Below are 5,698 nucleotides of genomic sequence, written 5' to 3'. Positions count from 1 at the left end.
ATGGGGGAAAAAAGGAGATATATGTACTACTATGTGTAATACTTTAAACAATAAAAAAAGGAAAAAAAAGAAATGGGCATTATGAGATCAAAACATAAGTGGTCTCCTTGAATAAATACTACCATTGTATAAAGTGGGGGGGGGGAAGAATACTCAGAGAGGCTACTGAGGGTAGGCACCTTAGACTGGGCTCCAGGCATCCATACCACCACTACACAGAGTTGTCCCCTTCTTGCCTCTCCCTGTCTATCCCAGTTGCTCTGGAGCCTACTCTGCTCCCTTGGCCTGGCCACATGGTTGGCTGCCTAGGAGTCCATGGCATGGTTCTCAGTGCCAGAGGTGAGGATGAAAATGAATGGGCTACTTGGAGTGTGGCCATCCCACATGTCCAGCTTCAGGGCACAGGGCCAAGTTGACAATGTTGGCATGCGGACACTGCTGCTGTAGCCTCCAAAATAACAGTTGAGGTTTTCTTATACTTTGGGGTTTAGTAAGAGAAACCTCATTTCTATTTTGCCTTTGTTTTGCCTAGTTTCCCTTTTCTTTGTAATAGTGTTAATGGTTGTGCCTGGAGGTGAGAAAGGGAAGGCAGGACAAGAGAACAATGAAGTTCAGAATGTGCCCTGGGGCCTCACAGCATCTCATCTAGCACCCCTTGCTCCCATCCCTCAGCCTGAGCCTCCAGCAGTCCCTCCCAGGGCTTATTATCCAAGAGGAGGACCAACAGGGCTCCAACTCTATCTTTTGCTCCCCCATCATGACTTCCCTAAACTGTGGCCCATTCCCTCAACATCAAGCTCTCTCCTGGTAAATCAGCACATTCACTTTGTCCTGAGCTGCCTTCTCCTCTTATTGGACATCCTCTTTCTGGACAATCTCACGCATTCCCACAGCCTAAGATACCATTAAATATGCCATAAACTCCATGTTTATCCAGCCCCAGCTCTCCTCTAAACCCTAGATCTATGTAGTCAACTACCCTCTCAAAATCCACATGTCCACAACTGAACTCACCATCTCCATCCCATAATAAACAACACACTCCTCAAGAGAGAGAGAGAGAGAGAGAGAGAGAGAGAGAGAGAGAGAGAGACAGAGAGAGACAGAGAGAGAGAGAGAGAATTCTCCTGCCCCCATCTCAGTGAATGGCACTATCATCCTTCTAGTTGTTGAAGCCAGAAAACTAAACTGTGGGTCATCCTGGACTCTGCCCTTTACTTCAACCACCACCATATCCTATCAGTAAGTCTTGTCAATTCTACCTCTTAAATATCTTTCAAATATTTTCACATCTCTCTAGTCCCACTGCCAGTTCTTTAGTTAAGATCGCTATCAGTTCATTCGTAGACAACTTAAATAACCTCATAATTTTTTTAAAATATATTTTATTGATTTTTTTTACAGAGAGGAAGGGAGAGGGATAGAGAGCTAGAAACATCGATGAGAGAGAAATATCGACCAGCCGCCTCCTGCACACCCCCCACCGGGGATGTGCCCGCAACCAATGCACATGCCCCTGACCGGAATCGAACCCGGGACCCTTCAGTCCGCAGACCGACGCTCTATCCACTGAGCCAAACCGGTTTCGGCAATAACCCATAATTTGTTTTTCTGCCTCAGTATTTACCTCTTGTCCATGTCTATGATGGCTCTTGCTTTCTGCCTGCAGGCACTTTCTGGATCATGGCATGGGAAGGGAAACCCCAGAAGATCACAGTGGTCTCCCTGAGTTGATGAGAAAAATATTGGAGTTTGAGAGACTGAGGTGTTTGGAATTTGCAGGGTGGAGCTTTGGAAATAAAGGAAAAATACAGAAAAGGAGTTTCAGATATCTGCATAGTGATCCTGTTGATTGGATTGGTGAATACTAAGCTACACATACATATAGTTTCCTGAATAAATTATTTCAAAAAAGATAAATGCCTAAATCAAAAATCATAACAATGTATTTTGGAGTTATAATGTATGTGGAAGCAAAATGTATTACAACAAAACGATGGAAGGGGGAAATCAAAGTATGCTTCTTTAAGGGTCTAAATTGCACATGAAATCATATATAGGGTTTGAAGATAGATTGTGATAAGTTAAAAATGCTTGTTTTAAACCCTAGGGCAACTGCAAAAAAATTGTTATATCTAGACAATCAATGGTGGAGATAAAATAAAATAGTAAAATATTTGTATTATTCTTTGATAGTTGTCCCTCCAGGAGGTGGAGCTTAATTTCCCTCCCCTTGAGTATGGTGATTTTCATAAAAATAAATAGATTTGAAATGGGAGAAACAGCAGCTTTAAAGTGGAAAAGTCTAACAGATACCACCTTGAACAAGAAATCAAAGTTAACATCACCAATAAGACATGTTGATGTCATATACCCCTCCTGATGTGATGGGATGACAAGGGTACAACGCCTAATAATATTCTTCCCAAAATGTTATAACCATACATTGAACAAGAGAAAACATCAGACAAACCCAAATTGAGAGACGTTCTACAAAATACCTGACCAGTACTCCTAAAAACTGTACAGATCATAAAACACACACACACACACACACACACACACACACACACACACACACACAGAAATGTCTGAGAAACTCATAACCAGGAGGAATCTGAGGAGATACGATGACAAATTGAAATGTGGTATCCTGGATGGGATCCTGGAACAGAAAAAGTCATTAATGAGAAAATCCAAATGAAGTCATTAGTCTAGTTAATGTATTATACCAATGTAAATGTCTTCGTTTTGATAAACATGTTACCATGTTTATATAAGGTGTTAACATTAAAGAAAGTTGGGTAAAAAATGTCTGGGAACACTCTTACTATCTTTGCAACTCTTCTGTAAATCTCAAATTATTTCAAAGTGAAAAAAAAGAAAATAATGTAAGAAAGGGCAGAAAAAGGGAAAAGTTGGTGAAGTGTAGATTGGGAGACTAAAAACAAATAGAAAAATTATGACCTAAACCCAACCATATCAATAACTACATTAAATATAAATTTACTCTAAGGAGTAAAATTAAATATCATTCCACTGTATTAAAAAACAATATTGGCCTCAACTTTTTTTGCTGTCTGTAAGATTCTTTTTAAATATAAAGGCACAGATAGGTTAAAACTAAAATGATGGATATGGCTATATTAACTTCAAAGTAAGGTTTAAGACACAAACTATTACCAAGTGTAAAGACATTTAGGATTCTGGGGGGAACTCAAGATGACGGGTTACAATGAGTTCAAGCTGAATGAGCCACCTGAGGATGGCATCTCCTCAGTGAAGTTCAACCCCAACACTTTCCAGTTCCTGCTGGTTTCCTCCTGGGACACGTCAGTATGTCTCTATGATGTACCAGTCAACTCCATTTGGTTCAAATACCAGTATACCAGCACCATGCTGGACTGTGCCTTCTAGATTCCAACATATGCCTGGAGTGGAAGATTAGATCATCAATGAAAATGGAGGATTTGAACACTGATCAAGAAAGTCTTGTTGGAACCCATAATACCCCTATCAAATGTGTTGAATCCTGTCCAGAAGTAAATGTGATGGTTACTGGGAGTTGGGATAAGACAGTTAAATTGTGGGATCAAAAATCAACCAACAACAAGTACTGGCGAGGATGTAGAAAAAAAGGAACCCTCGTGCACTGCTGGTTGGAATGCAGACTGGTGCAGCCACTGTGGAGAACAGTATGGAGTTTGCTCAAAAAACTAAAAATGGAACTCCCATTTGACCCAATAATCCCACTTCTAGGACTGTATCCCAAGAAACCAGAAACACCAATCAGAAAGGATATATGAACCCCTATGTTCATAGCAGCACAATTTACAATAGCTAAGATTTGGAAACAACCTAAGTGCCCATCAGCAGATGAGTGGATTAAAAAAACTATGGTACATCTACACAATGGAATACCACACCGCTATAAAAAAGAAGGAACTTTTAGCATTTGCAACAGCATGGATGGAACTGGAGAACATTATGCTAAGCAAAATAAGCCAGTCGGAGAAAGATAAATATCACATGATCTCACTAATATGTGGGATATAATGATCAACATAATTTGATGAACAAAAATAGATCCAGAGACAAATGGCAGTAGAGGTGGGGGAGTTAGAGAGCAACCAAAGGATTTGTATGCATGCATATTAGCATAACCAATGGACACAGACACTGGGACAGTAGGGGCTTGCCCGGGGTGGGAATGTTTGAAAGGGGTCAATTGGGGAAAAGGAGATATATGTAAAACTTAAGATAATTATATATATATATATATATATATATATATATATATATATATATATATATAATTATATATATATAATTATATATATATAATTATATACATATATATATATATATTTGCCTAACTAAAAAAAAACACAAAAAAAACTTTAGACAATACAAAAAAGAAATTGTGGGATCACAGACCTTCTTGCTGGGACCTTCTGTCAGCCTGAAAAGGTGTAACCTCTCAGTGTCTGGAGACAGGCTAATTGTGAGCACTGAAGGCCACAGAGTGTTGGTGTGGGACTTACGGAACATGGGCTACACGTAGCATCACCAGGAGTCCAGCCTGAAGTACCAGCTGCATGTGAGTATTTCCAAACAAATAGGGTTATGTATTGAGCTCTATTGAAGGTCAAGTAGCAGTTGAGGACTTAGACCCAAGCCCTGAGGTACAGAAGAAAACGTATGCCTTCAAGTGTCACAGACTAAAAGAAGCTAATATTGAGCAGATTTTTAAAAATATATATTAAAAATATATATTGAAAAAGAGCTCCAAACTTGTGAACGGAAAGAAAAGCCTGGACCCTTTGCCTTTCAAGGATATTGTGGTACATAAAAAGGCAAAGTTTGTGGTGAATGAGCAGCTAAATTGAGGTCAGATTTGCTTTTGTAACTTGGAATTTCCTTCTGAAAAATAAAATTTTAAAATATATATATATATATATATATATATATATATATATATATATATATATATATATGTATGTATAGCAGATTTACCTAGTCAATGCCATTTCTTTTCACAACATCCACAATGCATTTGCCATAGGTGGTTCTGATGGATTTGTAAATATTTGGGATCCATTTTTTTAAAAGCAACTGTGCCAGTTCCATCGATATCCCACCAGTATTGCATCACTTGCCTTCAATAATGATGGAACTACACTTGTGATAGCATCATCATATATGTATGAAATGGATGACATGGAACATCCAGAAGATGGTATCTTCATTCATCAAGTGACAGATGCAGAAACAGAACTCAAGTCCACCTAATCTTCTCATGAAAGTGGTTTCTCTATGGAAAGCTTTGTTTTCCATTCTACAAATACATGTTTATCCCCCTAGGAATGCATTATAGTTATTGTGGACACGTTACTTAATATGTGGATTTCTCTGTTTTATGTCTGACACAAAACCTGTATGCACCTTTTCATGCTGACTTTGTGTAGATGAGACATCTTGGTGTCCTTGTGCAGTACTGGGAAGAATTGTTTTGACACCAGCAAGCCCAGTTGATTTTTCTAAGCATCTTGAGCTCTTTTTGAAAAATAATCTGAACCTGTTATTCCCTTTTAAAAAGACATTTATAGTGATAAAAAGCTCACTTCCTCAAGACAATATAACAATCTTAAATGTGTAAGTACCTATTAACAAGCCCCAAAATACTTGAAGCCAAACT

At 38.6% G+C, this 5,698-nt stretch overlaps 1 pseudogene across 1 annotated transcript; it reads left to right on the top strand.

Moving 5' to 3' along the window:
- Window positions 1-3,216: 3,216 nt before the first annotated feature.
- On the top strand, window positions 3,217-5,292 carry LOC307096428 (mitotic checkpoint protein BUB3-like; annotated as a pseudogene). Its single transcript has 3 exons — window positions 3,217-3,627; window positions 4,436-4,745; window positions 5,011-5,292. The product of its transcript is annotated as a mitotic checkpoint protein BUB3-like (transcript).
- Window positions 5,293-5,698: the final 406 nt, after the last annotated feature.

This window comes from Cnephaeus nilssonii (genome assembly GCF_951640355.1).
Source record: "Cnephaeus nilssonii genome assembly, chromosome: X".
Lineage (NCBI taxonomy): Eukaryota > Metazoa > Chordata > Mammalia > Chiroptera > Vespertilionidae > Cnephaeus > Cnephaeus nilssonii.
The sequence above is the reverse complement of the archived record's forward strand: the minus strand, read 5'-3'. Positions and strand labels throughout refer to the sequence as shown.